The sequence below is a fragment of the Hemiscyllium ocellatum genome, chromosome 1 (genome assembly GCF_020745735.1).
Source record: "Hemiscyllium ocellatum isolate sHemOce1 chromosome 1, sHemOce1.pat.X.cur, whole genome shotgun sequence".
Classification (NCBI taxonomy): Eukaryota; Metazoa; Chordata; class Chondrichthyes; order Orectolobiformes; family Hemiscylliidae; genus Hemiscyllium; species Hemiscyllium ocellatum.
The window spans coordinates 134,972,791-134,990,476 of record NC_083401.1 but is presented as its reverse complement, the minus strand read 5'-3'; the positions used below and the strand labels follow the sequence as shown (position 1 = coordinate 134,990,476).

Genomic DNA, 17,686 nt, shown 5'->3' with positions numbered 1-17,686 from the left:
GTGGATGGAGATGTACAACATAGCCTGGTGTGGACGGAGAGGTATAACACAACATGTTGTGCTAGGAGATGTATAACACAGACTGGCGTGGAATGAGATGTACAATATAGCCTGGTGAGATAGGAGATGTATAACACCACCTGGTGTGGAAGGAGATGTACAACACAATCTATTGTGGTAGGAGATGTACAACACAGCCTGGTGTGGAATGAGATGTACAACATAGCCTGGTGTGATCGGAGATGTACAACACAGCCTGGTGTGGAATGAGATGTCCAACACAACCTGGTGTGTAAGGAGATGTACAACACAGCCTGGTGTGGTAGGATATGTACAACACAACCTGGTGTGGAAGAAGATGTACAAAACAGCCTTGTGTGGTGGGAGATGTACAACACAACCATGTGTGATAGGAGATGTACAACACTGCCTGCTGTTGTAGGAGATGTATAACACAGCCGGGTGAAGAAGGACATGTAGAACACAGCCTGGTGTGGTACGATATGTATACCAAAGCCTGGTGCGGAACGTGATGTACAAAACAGCCTGGTGTGGTAGGAGATATATAACACAGCCTGGTGTGGAAGGAGATTACAACACAGACAGGTATAGAATGAGATGTATAACATAGCCTGGTGTGATAGGAGATGTATAACACAACCTGGTGTGGAAGGAGATGTACAACACAATCTAGAGTGGTAGGAGATGTACCACACAGCCTGGTGTGGTTGAGATGTACAACATAGCCTGGTGTGGATGGAGATGTACAACACAGCCTGGTGTGGAAGGAGATGTATAATACAGACTGTTGTGGTACGAGATGTACAACGCAGCCTGGTTGTAAGGAGATGTACAACACAGTCTGGTGTAGAAGGAGATGTACAACACAGCCTGGGGTAGAAGGAGAAAGTGAGGTCTGCAGATGCTGGAGTATCAGAGCTGAAAATGTGTTGCTGGAAAAGCGCAGCAGGTCAGGCAGTATCCAAGGAACAGGAAATTCAACGTTTCGGGCATAAGCCCTTCATCAGGAATTGATGCATGGCTGCAAGGGTGGAACGGAGGATCCGGAGGGAGGGCTGTTGCTGGAGGCTTCGGATTTGTTGTAGGTACAGGTTGTCATGGTTGGGTCCAAAGTTTGTTGGCCGGAACGTAGTCCGGAGTCGGTGCGGGATGAGTCGGTTCCGTAGGCAGGTGCTGAGGAAGGAGATGTAGCTGTGGTAGCGAGTCTGTTTGAGAATGTGGCTGAAGAATTTTCTGGGCAGAGGAGATGACCTGAGGTGTGCAGTGAGAGAGGGACTCACTGAAATCCTTGTACAGGGAGGAAGAGAGCTTCTTCAAGGAAGGCATCCTTGCAAGAGGATTCGCAGTAGGTTAAAATCTTCGAGGAGAAAGTGAGGACTGCAGATGCTGGAGTATCAGAGCTGCAAATGTGTTGCTGGAAAAGCGCAGTAGGTCAGGCAGCATCCAAGGAACAGGAAATTCAATGTTTCGGGCATAAGCCACTCATCAGGAAAGAGGCCACGTTTTTTTTTAAAAGTATGGGGCATTTCTGTTGAAGCACTCAGCTTTCCCAAGTCGAATCAAATTGCCAGGCTGGCTTGCTAAGCATTGAGCGCAAATTGTTGCAGCAGGCGAGCATTCTTAACGTAGTCAGTAGGATTCAAACCTACGTGGGGAAATCGCAATGGATTATCCTAATCCATCGTCTTAACCACTCGGCCATGACTACAGATGGCAAGTTACTCCTGATGCAGGGCTTATGCCCGAAGCATCGAATTTCCTGTTCCTTGGATGCTGCCTGACCTGCTGGTGTGGTCGGAGATGTACAACACAGCCTGGTGTGGAAGGAGATATTTCACACAACCTGTTGTGATAGGAGATGTACAACACAGCCTGGTGTGGAAGGAGATGTATGATACAGTCTAATGTCGATAGAGATGTACAACACAGACAAATGTGGTAGGATGTGAACAACACAGCCTGGTGTGGTAGGAGATGTGCAACACAGCTTGGTTTGATAGGAGATGTACAACTCAGCGTGGCGTGATTGGAGATGTACAACACAGCTTGGTGTGGAAAGGTGATATGCAACACAGACTGGTGTGGGACGAGATGTCGAACACAGCCTGGTGTGGTAGGAGATGTTCAACACAGCCTGGTGTGGTCGGAGATGTGCAACACAGCCTGGTGTGATTGGAGATGTACAACACAGCCTGGTGTGTTGGAGATGTACAACACAGACTGGTGTGGAATGAGATGTGCAACACAGACTGGTGTGGAATGAGATGTACAACATAGCCTGGTGTGATCGGAGATGTATAACACAGCCTGTTGTAGAATGAGATGTACAACAAAGCCTGGTGTGGTAGGAGATGTATAACACAACATGTTGTGCTAGGAGATGTATAACACAGCCTGGTGTGGAAAGAGATGTACAACACAGCCTGTTTTGATCAGAGATGTACAACACAGCCTGGTGTGGAAAGAGATGTACAACACAGCCTGTTTTGATCAGAGATGTACAATACAACCTGCTTTGGTGGGAGCTGTACAACACAACCTGGTGTGGAAGAAGATGTACAAAACAACCTTGTGTGATAGGAGATGTACAACACAACCTAGTGTGGCAGGAGATGTATAACAAAGCCTGGTGTGGTAGGAGGTGAACAACACAGCCTGGTGTGGTAGGAGATGTACAACACAACCTGTTGTAGCAGGAGATGTACAACACAGCCTGGTGTGATAGGAGATGTACAAGACAACCTGGTGTGATAGGAGTTGTACAACACAGCCTCGTGTGGAAGGGGATGTACAACACAACGTGGTGTGCATGGAGATGAACAACAAAGGCTGGTGTGGAAGATGTACAACACAGTCTAATGTCGAAGGAGATGTAGAACACAGCCTGGTGTGCTTGGAGATGTTCCACACAGCTTGGTGTGGAAGGAGATGTACAACTGAAAATGGAGTGGTAGGAGATGTTCAACACAGCCTGGTGTGGTAGGAGATGTGCAACACAGCCTTGAGTGGTTGGAGATATACAACGCAGCCTAGTGTGTAAGGAGATGTACAACACTTTCTGGTGTAGAAGGAGATATACAACACAGCCTGGTGTGGTAGGAGATGTACAACACAGCCTGGTGTGGAAGGAGATATAGAACACAGCCAGTTGTGGAAGGTGATGTACAACACAGAGTAGTGTGGGAGGAGATGTACAACATAGCCTGGTCTGGTAGGAGATGTGCAACACAGCTTGGTTTGATAGGAGATGTACAATCTCAGCCTGGCGTGATTGGAGATGTACAACACAGCTTGGTGTGGAAAGGCGATGTGCAACACAGACTGGTGTGGGACGAGATGTCGAACACAGCCTGGTGTGGTGGGAGATGTTCAACACAGCCTGGTGTGGTCGGAGATGTGCAACACAGCCTGGTGTGATTGGAGATGTACAACACAGCCTGGTGTGTTGGAGATGTACAACACAGGCTGGTGTGGAAAGGCGATGTGCAACACAGACTGGTGTGGGATGAGATATAGAACACAGCGTGGTGCGCTAGTAATGTGCAACACAACCAGGTGTGGAAGTAGATGCAGAGCACAACCTGTTGTGAAAGGAGCTGTACAACACAGACTGGTGTGGTAGGAGATGTAAAACGCAGCCTGGTGTGGTAGGAGATGTACAACACAAACTGGTGTGGTAGGAGATATACAACACAACCTGGTGTGGTCGGAGATATACAACACAGCCTGGTGAGGAAGGAGATATACAACACAGCCTGGTGTGGTAGGAGATGTACAACACAACCTGGTGTGGTAGGAGATGTATAACACAGCCTGGTGTAGAAGGACATGTAGAACATAGCCTGGTGTGGTAGGGGATATATAACACAGCCTGGTGTAGAAGGAGATGTACAACAAAGCCTGATATGTGGGAGATGTATAACGCAGCCTGCTGTGTTGGGAGATGTACAACACAACCAGGTTTGATAGGAGATGTAGTACACAGCCTGGTGTGGTAGGAGATATACAACATAACCTGGTTTGTTGGAAGATGTACAACACAACCTGGTGTGGAAGGACATTACAACACAGACTGGCGTGGAATGAGATGTACAATATAGCCTGGTGAGATAGGAGATGTATAACACCACCTGGTGTGGAAGGAGATGTACAACACAATCTATTGTGGTAGGAGATGTACAACACAGCCTGGTGTGGAATGAGATGTACAACATAGCCTGGTGTGATTGGAGATGTACAACACAGCCTGTTGTAGAAGGAGATGTACAACAAAGCCTGGTGTGGTAGGAGATGTATAACACCGCCTGCTGTGGATGGAGATGTACAACATAGCCTGGTGTGGACGGAGATGTACAACACAACATGTTGTGCTAGGAGATGTATAACACAGCCTGTTTTGATCGGAGATGTACAACACAGCCTGGTGTGGAATGAGATGTCCAACACAACCTGGTGTGTAAGGAGATGTACAACACAGCCTGGTGTGGTAGGATATGTACGACACAATCTGGTGTGATAGGAGATGTACAACACAGCCTGGTGTGGTAGGACATGTACAACACAACCTGGTTTGGTGGGAGCTGTACAACACAACCTGGTGTGGTGGGAGATGTACAACACAACCTGGTGTGGAAGAAGATGTACAAAACAGCCTTGTGTGGTAGGAGATGTACAACACAACCATGTGTGATAGGAGAAGTACAACACTGCCTGCTGTTGTAGGAGATGTATTACACAGCCGGGTGAAGAAGGACATGTAGAACACAGCCTGGTGTGGTACGATGTGTATACCAAAGCCTAGTGCGGAACGTGATGTACAAAATAGCCTGGTGTGGTAAGAGATATATAACACAGCCTGGCGTGGAAGGAGATGTGCCACACAGCCTGGTGTGGAAGGAGATGTGCAACACAGCCTGGTGTGGAAGGAGATTACAACACAGACTGGTGTGGAATGAGATGTACAACATACCCTGGTGTGATAAGAGGTGTATAACACAACCTGGTGTGGAAGGAGATGTACAACACAATCTAGTGTGGTAGGAGATGTACAACACAACCTGGTGTGTTTGAGATGTACAACATAGCCTGGTGTGGGAGGAGATGTACCATGCAGCCTGGTGTGGAAGGAGATGTACAACACAGCCTGGTGTGGAAGGAGATGTACAACAAAGTCTGGTGTAGAAGGAGATGTACAACACAGCCTGGAGTAGAAGGAGAAAGTGAGGTCTGCAGATGCTGGAGTATCAGAGATGAAAATGTGTTGCTGGAAAAGCGCAGCAGGTCAGGCAGCATCCAAGGAACAGGAAATTCAACGTTTCGGGCATAAGCCCTTCATCAGGAATTGACGTATGGCTGCAAGGGTGGAGCGGAGGATCCGGAGGGAAGTCTGTTGCTGAAGGCTTCGGATTTGTTGTAGGTACAGGTGTTCATGGTTGGGTCCAAATTTTGTTGGTCGGAACGTAGTCCGGAGTCCGTGCGGGATGAGTCGGTTCCGTAGGCAGGTGCTGAGGAAGGAGATGTAGCTGTGGTAGCGGGTCTGTTTGAGAATGTGGCTGAAGAGCTTCTGGGCAGAGGAGATGACCTGGGGTGTGCAGTGAGAGAGGGACTCACTGAAATCCTTGTACAGGTAGGAAGAGAGCTTCTTCAAGGAAGGCACCCTTGCAAAAGGATTCGCAGTAGGTTAAAATCTTCGAGGAGAAGGTGAGGTCTGCAGATGCTGGAGTATCAGAGCTGAAATTGCACAGCAGGTCAGGCAGCATGCAAGAAAAAGGAAGTTCGACGTTTCGGGCACAAGCCCCTCATCAGGAAAGAGACCACGTGCTTCTTTTCAATATGGAGCATTTCTGATGAAGCGCTCGGCTTTCCCAAGTCGAATCAAATTGCCAGGCTGGCTTGCTAAAGCTTGAGCGCAAGTTGCTGTGGCAGGCAAGCATTCTTAACGTAGTCAGTAGGATCCGAACCTACGTGGGGAAATCCCAATGGATTTCTAATCCATCGCCTTTACCACTCAGCCATGACTACAGACAGCATGGGGTGCCAGATGCAGGGCTTATGCCCGATGCATCGAATTTCCTGTTCCTTGGATGCTGCCTGATGTGCTGGTGTGGTAGGAGATGTACAACACAGCCTGGTGTGGAAGGAGATGTACGATACAGTCTAATGTCGATGGAGATGTACAACACAGCCTGGTATGGTATGATGTGTACAACACAGCTTGGCCTAGAAGGAGATGTACAGCACAAAGTCGGATGGTAGGAGATGTACAACACAGCCTAATGTCGATGGAGACGTACAACACAGCCTGGTGTGGTAGAAGATGTATAAAACAGCCTAGTGTGGAAGGAGATATTTCACACAACCTGGTGTGATAGGAGATGTATAACACAGCCTGGTATGGTATGATGTGTACAACATAGCTTGGTCTAGGAGGAGATGTACAACGCAGAATGGTGTGGTAGGAGATGTGCAACACAGCCTAATGTCAAAGGAGACGTGCAACATAGCCTGGTGTGATTGGAGATGTGCAACACAGCCTGGTGTGGTAGGAGATGTACAACACAACCTGGTGTGGAAGGAGATGTACAACACAGCTAGGTGGAGAAGGAGATGTACAACACAACCCGTTGTAGCAGGAGATGTACAACACAGACTGGTCTAGTAGGCGATGTACTACACAAAGTTGTGTGGTAGGAGATGTACAACATAGCTTGGTGTGGAAGGAGAAGTACAACACAACCTGCTGTGGTAGGAGATGTAGAAAACAACCAGATGTGGTAGGAGTTGAACAACATAGCCTGGTGTGAAAGGAGATGTACAACATAGCCTGGTGTGATTGGAGATGTACGACACAACCTGGTGTGATCGGAGATGTGCAACACAGCCTGGTGTGATAGTAGGTATTCAACACAACCTGGTGAAATAGGTGGTGAACAACACAGCTTTTTGTAGAAGGAGATGTACAACAAAACCTGGTGTGATAGGAGATGTTCAACACAACTTGGTGTGGAAGGAGATGTACAATACAGCCTGCTGTAGCAGGAGATGTAAAACACAGCCTGGTGTGGAAGGAGTTGTGCAACGCAATCTGGTGTGATAGGAGATGTACAACACAGCCTGGTATGGAAGGCGATGCACAACATAGCCTGGTGTGGAAGGAAATGTACATCACAACGTGGTGTGATAGGATATGTGCAACACATCCTGGTGTGTGAGGAGATGAACAACACAACCTGGTGTAGTTAGGAGATGTACACGACACCCTGTTGTGAGAGGAGATGTGCAACCCAACCTGTTGTAGCAGGAGATGTACGAAACAGCTTGGTGCAGAAGGTGATGTACAATACAGCCTGGTGTGGAAGGAGATGTACAACACAACATGGTAGTGATAGGAGATGTACAACACAGCCTGTTTTAGAAGGTGATGTACAACACAACCTGTTGAACAAGGAGATGCACAACACAAACTGGTGTGGAAGGAGATGTACAACAAAGTCTGGTGGGGTAGGAGATGTACAACACAGCTTGGTTTTGAAGGAGATATACAACACAACATGGTGTAATAGGAGATGTAGAACACAGCCTGTTTTAGAAGGTGGTGTACAACACAACCTGTTGAAAAAGGAGATGCACAACACAACCTGGTGTGGTTAGGAGATGTACAACAAACCCTGTTGTGATTAAGATGTGCAACACATCCTGGTGTGGACGGAGATGTACAACACAACTTCTTGTAGCAGGAGATGCACAACATAGTCTGGTGTGATAGGAGATGCACAACACAACCTGGTGTGGAAGGAGATGTACAACGCAGCCTGGTATGGTAGGAGATGTACAACCCAGCCTGATCCAGTAGGAGGTGTACAACACAAAATGATGTGGTAGGAGATGTACAACACAGCTTAATGTCGAAGAAGACGTACAACACAGCCTGGTGTGATTGGAGATGTACAACACAGCCTGGTGTGAAAGGCGATGTACAACACAGCCTGGTGTGGCAGGAGATGTGCAACACAGCCTGGTGTGGAAGGAGATATACAACACAGACTGGTGTGGTTGAATATGTATAACACAACCTGGTGTGGTAGGAGATGTATAATACAGACTGTTGTGGTGCGAGATGTACCACACAGCCTGGTGTGGTTGAGATATACAACATAGCCTGGTGTGGATGGAGATGTACAACACAGCCTGGGGTAAAAGGAGAAAGTGAGGTCTGCAGATGCTGGAGTATAAGAGCTGAAAATGTGTTGCTGGAAAAGCGCAGCAGGTCAGGCAGCATCCAAGGAACAGGAAATTCAACGTTTCGGGCATAAGCCCTTCATCAGGAATCGACGCATGGCTGCATGGGTGGAGCGGAGGATCCAGACGGAGGTCTGTTGCTGGAGGCTTCGGATTTGTTGTAGGTACAGGTTGTCATGGTTGGGTCCAAATTTTGTTGGTCAGAACGTAGTCCGGAGTCCGTGCTGGATGAGTCGGTTCCATAGGCAGGTGCTGAGGAAGGAGATGTAGCTATGGTAGCAAGTCTGTTTGAGAATGTGGCTGAAGAGCTTCTGGGCAGCGGAGATGACCTGAGGTGTGCAGTGAGAGAGGGACTCACTGAAATCCTTGTACAGGGAGGAAGAGAGCTTCTTCAAGGAAGGCACCCTTGCAAGAGGATCCGCAGTAGGTTAAAATCTTCGAGGAGAAAGTGAGGACTGCAGATGCTGGAGTATCAGAGCTGCAAATGCGTTGCTGGAAAAGCGCAGTAGGCCAGGCAGCATCCAAGGAGCAGGAAATTCAACGTTTCGGGCATACGCCCCTCATCAGGAAAGAGACCACATTTTTTTTAAAATATGGAGCATTTCTGATGAAGCGCTCAGCTTTCCCAAGTCGAATCAAATTGCCAGGCTGGCTTGCTAAACTTTGAGCGTGAACTATTGCAGCAGGCAAGCATTCCTAACGTAGTCAGTAGGACTCGAACCTACGTGGGGAAACCCCAATGGATTTCTAATCCATCGCCTTAACCACTCGGCCATGACTACTGACAACAAGGGATCCCAGATGCAGGTCTTATGCCCGAAGCATCGAATTTCCTGTTCCTTGGATGCTGCCTGACGTGCTGGATTGGTAGGAGATGTACAACACAGCCTGGTGTGGAAGGAGATATTTCACACAACCTGGTATTATAGGAGATGTACAACACAGCCTGGTGTGGAAGGAGATGTACGATACAGTCTAATGTCGATGGAGATGTACAACACAGCCTGGTATGGTATGATGTGTACAACACAGCTTGGCCTAGAAGGAGATGTACAGCACAAAGTCGTATGGTAGGAGATGTACAACACAGCCTAATGTCGATGCAGACGTACAACACAGCCTGGTGTGGTAGGAGATGTGCAACACAACTTGGTGTGATAGGAGATGTATAACATACCCTGGATGGATAGGAGATTTGTAACACAGCCTGTTGTGTGAGGAGATGTACAACACAACCTGGTGTATTAGGAGATGTACAACACATCCTGGTGTGGGATGAGATGTACAACACAACCTGGTTTGGTAGGAGATGTACAACACAGCCTGCTGTGATAGGAGCTGTATAAAACAGCCTGGTGTGGAAGGAGATATTTCACACAACCTGGTGTGATAGGAGATGTATAACACAGCCTGGTATGGTATGATGTGTACAACACAGCTTGGTCTAGGAGGAGATGTACAACGCAAAATGGTGTGGTAGGAGATGTGCAACACAGCCTAATGTCGAAGGAGACGTACAACATAGCCTGGTGTGATTGGAGATGTGCAATACAGCCTGTTGTGGAAGGAGATGTACAACACAACCTGTGTGGAAGGAGATGTACAACACAGCTAGATGGAGAAGGAGATGTACAACACAACCCGTTGTAGCAGGAGATGTACAACACAGACTTCTAGTAGGCGATGTACTATACAAAGTTGTGTGGTAGGAGATGTACAACATAGCTTGGTGTGGAAGGAGAAGTACAACACAACCTGCTGTGGTAGGAGATGTAGAACACAACCAGATGTGGTAGGAGGTGGACAACATAGCCTGGTGTGAAAGGAGATGTACAACACAGCCTGGTGTGATTGGAGATGTACGAAACAACCTGGTGTGATCGAAGATGTGCAACACAGCCTGGTTTGTTAGAAGATGTGCAACACAGCTTGGATTGATAGGAGATGTACAACACAGCCTGGTGTGTGAGGAGATGTACAACACAACCTGGTGTGATAGTAGGTATTCAACACAACCTGGTGAAATAGGTGATGAACAACACAGCTTTTTGTAGAAGGAGATGTACAACAAAACCTGGTGTGATAGGAGATGTTCAACACAACTTGGTGCGGAAGGAGATGTACAATACAGCCTGCTGTAGCAGGAGATGTAAAACACAGCCTGGTGTGGAAGGAGATGTGCAACGCAATCTGGTGTGATAGGAGATGTACAACACAGCCTGGTATGGAAGGCGATGCACAACATAGCCTGGTGTGGAAGGAAATGTACATCACAACGTGGTGTGATCGGATATGTGCAACACATCCTGGTGTGTGAGGAGATGAACAACACTACCTGGTGTGAGAGGAGATGTGCAACCCAACCTGTTGTAGCAGGAGATGTACCAAACAGCCTGGTACAGAAGGTGATGTACAATACAGCCTGGTGTGGAAGGAGATGTACAACACAACATGGTAGTGATAGGAGATGTACAACACAGCCTGTTTTAGAAGGTGATGTACAACACAACCTGTTGAACAAGGAGATGCACAACACAAACTGGTGTGGAAGGAGATGTACAACAAAGTCTGGTGGGGTAGGAGATGTACAACACAGCTTGGTTTTGAAGGAGATATACAACACAACATGGTGTAATAGGAGATGTAGAACACAGCCTGTTTTAGAAGGTGCTGTACAACACAACCTGTTGAAAAAGGAGATGCACAACACAACCTGGTGTGGTTAGGAGATGTACAACAAACCCTGTTGTGATTAAGATGTGCAACACATCCTGGTGTGGACGGAGATGTACAACACAACTTCTTGTAGCAGGAGATGCACAACACAACCTGGTGTGGTAGGAGATGTACAACATAGCTTGGTGTGGAAGGAGATGCACAACACAGCCTGTTGTGTGAGGAGATGTAAAGCACAACCTGGTATATTAGGAGATGTACAACACAGCCTGCTGTGGGATGAGATGTACAACACAACCTGGTTTGGTAGGAGATGTACAACACAGCCTGGTGTGATCTGAGATGTATAACACAGCCTGGTGTGGGAGGAGATGTACAACACAACCTGATGTGGGAGGAGATGTACAAGACAACCTGGTGTGGTAGGAGATGTGCAACACAGCCTGGTGTGATAGGAGATGTATAACACAACCTGGTGTGGTGGGAGATGGACAACACAACCTGATGTGGAATGAGATGTACACCACAGCTTGGTTTGATAGGAGATGTACAACACAGCCTGGTTTGGAAGGAGAAGTCCAACACAGCCTGTTGTGGAAAGAGATGTACAAAACAGCCTGGTGTGATTGGAGATGTACAACACAGCCAGATGTGGTAGGAGGTGAACAACACAGCCTGATGTGTTAGGAGATGTGCAACACAGCTTGGTTTGATAGGAGATGTACAACACAACCTGGTGTGGAAGGAGATATACAACTCAACCTGGTGTGAACGGAGATGTACAACACAGCCTGGAGTGAGAGGAGATGTTCCACACAGCCAGATGTTGTAGGAGGTGAACAACACAGCCTGGTATGGAAGGAGATGTACAGCACAATCTGGTGTGGTAGGAGATGTGCAAAACAGCCTCATGTGGTCAGAGATGTACAATGCAGCCTGGTGTGGAAGGAGAAGTACAACACAGTCTGTTGTGGAAGGCGATGCACAACACAACTGGGTGTGATAGGAGATGTACAACACAACCGGGTGTGATAGGAGATGTACAACACAGCCTGGTGTGGAAGAGGATGTACAACACAGCCTAGTGTGGAAGGAGATGTAGAACACAACCTGGTTTGGTGGAAGATGTACAACACAACCTGGTGTGATAGGAGATGTACAACACAGCCTGGTGTGGAATGAGATGTGCAACACAGGCTGGTTTGGAATGAGATGTACAACATAGCCTGGTGTGATAGGAGATGTATAACACAACCTGGTGTGGAAGGAGATGTACAACACAATCTAGTGTGGTAGGAAATGTACAACACAACCTGGTGTGGTTGAAATGTACAACATAGCCTGGTGTGGAAGGCGATGTACAACACAGACTGGTGTAGAATGTGATGTACAACATAGCCTGATGTGATAGGGGATGTACAACACAACCTGGTGTGGTTGAGATGTGCAACATAGCCTGGTGTGGAAGGAGATTACAACACAGACTGGTGTGGAATGAGATGTACAACATAGCCTGGTGTGATAAGAGGTGTATAACACAACCTGGTGTGGAAGGAGATGTACAACACAACCTGGTGTGTTTGAGATGTACAACATAGCCTGGTGTGGGAGGAGATGTATAACACAACCGGGTGTGGAAGGTGATATACAACAAAACCTAGTGTGGTAGGAGATATATAACACCGCCAGCTGTGGATGGAGATGTACAACATAGCCTGGTGTTGTAGGAGATGTACAACACAACCTGGTGTGGTGGGAGATGTACAACATAGCCTGTTCTGGCAGGAGATGAATAACACAACCTGGTGTGGAAGGAGATGTACAACACAATCTAGTGTGGTAGGAGATGTACAACACAACCTGGTGTGGTTGAGATGTAAAACATAGCCTGGTATGATACGAGATGTATAACATAGCCTTGTGTGGTAGGTGATAGGTGATGTACAACACAACCTGGTGTGGTAGGAGATGTACAACGCAGCCTGTTTTGATCGGAGATGTACAACACAAATTGGTGTTGTGAGAGATGTACAACACAGCCTGGTGTGGAATGAGATGTACAACACAACCCTGGTGTGTAAGGAGATGACACACCCTCGTGTGGTAGGATATGTACGACACACTCTGGTGTGATAGGAGATGTACAACACAGCCTGGTGTGTCATGAGATGTGCAACACAGCCTGGTGTGGTAGGAGATGTACAACACAACCTGGTTTTGTGGGAGATGTACAACACAACCTGGTGTGGTGGGAGATGTGCAACACAGCCTGGTGTGGAAGAAGATGTGCAAAACAGCCTTGTGTAGTAGAAGATGTACAACGCAGCCTTGTGTTGTAGGTGGTGTACAACACAACCATGTGTGATAGGAGATGTAGAACGCAGCCTGGTTGGTGGGAGATGTAAAACACAGACTGTTGTGGTAGGAGATGTAAAACACAGCCTCGTGTGGAATGAGATGTACAACACAACCTGGTGTGGTAGGAGATGTATAACACAGCCTTGTTGTAAGGAGATGTCCAACACAGTCTGGTGTAAAAGGAGATGTACAACACAGCCTGGTGTGGTAGGAGATGTACAACACAACCTGGTGTAGAAGGAGATGTACAACGCAGCCTGGTTGGTGGGAGATGTAAAACACAGCCTGGTGTGGAATGAGATGTACAACATAACCTGGTGTGGAAGGAGATGTACAACATAGTCTTATGTGGCAGGAAATGTACAACACAACCTGGTATGGAAGGATAAGTGAAGAAGGCTAATAGTATGCTGGCCTTCATAACAAGAAGGATTGAGTATAGAAGCAAAGAGATTCTTCTGCAGCCGTAGAATATTCTATGCAGTTTTGGTCTCCAAATTTGAGGAAAGACATTCTGGCTATTGAGGGATTGCAGTGTAGGTTCATGAGGTCAATTCCTGGAATGGTGGGACTACCTTATGCTGAAAGACTGGAGTGACAGGGCTTGTTTACCCTTGAGTTTCGAAGACTGAGGGGGGATCTGATTGAGACAGGTAAGATTATTAAAGGATTGGACACTCTGGAGGCAGGAAACATGTATCCGCTGATGGTGTGTGCCGAACCAGAGGACACAGCTTAAAAATATGGGGTAGACCATTCAGGACAGAGATGAGGAGAAACTCCTTCACCCAGAGAGTGGTGGCCATGTGGATTGCTCTGCCCCAGAGGGCAGTGGAGACCCAGCCTCTGGTTTCATTTAAGAAAGAATTGGATAGAGCTCTCAAAGATGGTGGATTCAAGGGTAATGGAGATAAGGCAGGAACAGGATACTGATTAAGGATGATCAGCCATGATCATATTGAATGGTGGTGCAGGCTCGAAAGGCAGAATGGCCTACTCCTCAACCTATTGTCTATTGTCTATTCTATTGTCTATTGAGATGTACAACACAACCTGGTGTGGAATGAGATGTACAACACAACCTGGTGTGGAAGGAGATGCACAACACAGCCTGGTGTGGAAGGAGATACACAACACAGTCTGGTGTGGAAGGAGATGTACAACACAGCTTGGTGTGATAGGAGATGTATAACAGACCTGATGTGGAAGGAGATGTATAACACAGCCTGGTGTTTAAAGAGATGTACAACACAGCCTGTTCTGGTAGGAGATGTATAACACAGCCTGGTGTGGAATGAGATGTACAACATAGCTTGGTGTGGAAGGAGTTGTACAACATAACCTGGTGTGGTAGGAGATGTATGACACAATCTGATGTGGAAGGAAATGTATAACACAACCTGTTGTGGTAGGAGATGTATAACACCCTGGTGTGGAAGGAGATGTACAACACAGCCTGTTGTGGTAGGAGATGTATAACACAACCTGGTGTGGAAGGAGACATACAACACAGCCTGGTGTGGAGGAAGATGTACAACACAGCCTGGTGTGGAATGAGATGTACAACACAACCTGGTGTGGAAGGAGATGTAAAACACAGCCTGGTGTGGAAGAAGATGTACAACACAGCCTGTTGTGATAGGGGATGTACAACACAACTTGGTGTGGTACGATATGTACGCCACAATCTGCTGTGGTAGGAGATATATAACACAGCCTGGTGTAGAAGGAGATGTACAACACAGTCTGGTGTGGAAGGTGATGAAAAACACAGCCTGCTGTGTTGTGAGATGTACAACACAACCAGGTTTGATAGGAGATGTACAACACAGCCTGTTGTGGAAGGATAAGTGAAGAAGGCTAGTAGTATGCTGGCCTTCATAACAAGAGGGATTGAGTATAGAAGCAAAGAGGTTCTTTTGCAGCTGTAGCGTATTCTGTGGAGTTCTGGTCTCCAAATTTGAGGATAGGCATTCTGGCTATTGAGGGATTGCAGTGTAGGTTCACGAGGTCAATTCCTGGAATGGCGGGACTACCATACACTGAAAGATTGGAGCGACTGGTGTGGTGGGAGATGTATAACACAGCCTGGTGTGGAAGGAGATGTACAACACACCCTATTGTGGTAGGAGATGTACAACACAGCCTGGTGTGGAAGGAGATGTACAACACAGCCTGGTTTGGTAGGAGATTTATAACACGGCTTGGTGTGTTTGAGATGTATAACACAACCTGGTGTGGAACGAGATGTACAATATAGCCTGGTGTGATAGGATATGTATCACTCAGCCTGGTGTGGTAGGAGATGTACAACACAGCCTGGTGTGGTAGGAGGTGTACAACACAGCCTTGTTTGGTTGGAGATTTACAACACAACCTGGTGTGAAAGAAAATGTACAAAACAGCCTGGTGTGGGAGGAGATGTACAACACAGTCTGGTGTGGAAGGAGATGTACAACACAGCCTGGTGTGGTAGGAGATGTGCAACACAGCCTGCTGTGGAAGGAGATGAACCCATTGATGTGTCTGTATATTTAAGCCCCAGTCCCAGAATTAATCCCACTAATTAGCCACTTTGATTTCCCTGAGATCCTGTAGAATTTGCTCTGCCTGCTGAATTTTTGAACATTCATTCCTGGGGTGAAGGCATCACTGGCTGGGCCAGCTGTTATCCATGTGGTTAAACTGCTTAGTCCGTTTAAGAGTCAACCACATTGTTAGTCTGAAATCACATGCGTTCCTGATGAAGGGCTTATGCCCGAAACGTCGAATCTCCTGCTCCTTGGATGCTGCCTGACCTGCTGCGCTTTTCCAGCAACACATTTTCAGCTCTAAAATCACATGCCGGCCAAGCCAGATTACTGCAGCAGTTCCCTTCCCTCAGGACATTAGGGAACCAAATGAGCAATAAGCAACGATGGATTGATGGTCATCATTTGACCCTGAATTCCTGATTTGTTTTTCTTTGAATTCAAATTCCACCACCTGCCATGGTGGGAATCACAGCCAGATCTCTGAGACACCACTGGAGTCTCTGGATTAATAGTCCAGCGATAATACCACTGGACCATTGCCTTAGAAAAACAGTAGCAAAAGCTTTAAGTGCGTTTGCCAATTGTGTTTGGGCCTGCTGTATTTTTGCTGGTAGGAGATCAATGCCAGCGTTGTATTTCTCCCAATAACCCCCAATAACTAAGTTTGTCACTGACATTGACAAAGATCTCACTCCTCCTGCCGCTGTCTGTGAGCTGGATGAGTCCCACCCTGGCTGTTATGTGTGGCCTGATACAAAAGGTGGTGTTTTGGATGTTACATGTGAAGGTCCCATACTAATAATGTTTGAGGGAAGCTGTGATGCAATATTCTCCTTTCCCCTATATGCTACCCTGGTGATTCTGTGTTCAGGCTCTGGATCTCTACAGGACAATTTAGAACAGTATATATTGGAAAACTACATAAAGGTGTGTTCATTTGAACATATGGCCACACAATTACTTCCATCTGCTGCCATGTATCCAGAGTGGTATCTACATGCCTTCCCTTTTTTTCAGCAGTGTATGGAAGGATGCTATCGTATTCAAACTACACTCCCTCTTGGATCATTTTCCACCGTGAAGACATATAACCTACTTTGATTTAGCTTATGACCTGGAACCTCTGCACCATCCCCACCGTCTTTCCTGGAGATCCTTACAATCGCCTTGAAACCAGATCTTGGTCAGTTGCTGTAATTGACAATTTGAAATTTTGGAATGTCTCTTCCTGTGCAAAAAGTGCTGCATTTGCTCATCACTGGTCCAAGAAGGGAACACGCCTGCTCAAGGTTTCCTTTAACTGTTCAATCATCCAGTGGCCATGATTGCTGCACAGGGTCCTATTCTGCTGCCTCCTATTAGTATCTATTTGTCTCTGGGTTGGTTTAATGTGTCCTCCTAACACCGTCACCTGGTATTGATTGTATTTTCTTTTACTCTGCTTTCAGCACCTTGCTGACTGTCCAGGCAAATTTTATCCAAGGTGTGTTGAACCTGCTGTGTTAGAAATCTCAGCTTGTTATCCAAATTAGCAAATCAAGGATATTGATTGTGGCCATTCCTCAAATCATTCAAGATCTCGTCTACTATTCCTCTCTGGCCTGGGTTGGCCTTTCCCCCATTATGTCAATCCCTGTTTTCTGACCTGATAGCTGATAGGTTAAATCCAAGTGTAATTTCTAAAGTTGGGATGGACATCACTCTGACAGCTAATCACCACCAGGATTAATCTGTTGTCATACAGAGTTTTATCCATGTGTTTTAAAACCACCCCATTTTATGGCCCTGGGATAGCCCTCAGCCAAATATGTAGGACTGCATGTCTGACTGGTCTTAGTCCATTTCTGATTTTGTGCAGG

At 46.9% G+C, this 17,686-nt stretch overlaps 2 non-coding genes across 2 annotated transcripts; both read right to left on the bottom strand.

Annotated features, from left to right (window-relative positions):
• Nucleotides 1-5,960: 5,960 nt before the first annotated feature.
• On the bottom strand, nucleotides 5,961-6,042 carry trnas-aga (transfer RNA serine (anticodon AGA)). The gene has a single exon. It is a non-coding gene; the product is annotated as a tRNA-Ser (tRNA).
• Nucleotides 6,043-8,959: 2,917 nt separating this feature from the next.
• Nucleotides 8,960-9,041, bottom strand: trnas-aga (transfer RNA serine (anticodon AGA)). The gene has a single exon. It is a non-coding gene; the product is annotated as a tRNA-Ser (tRNA).
• Between the last annotated feature and the right edge of the window lie 8,645 nt (nucleotides 9,042-17,686).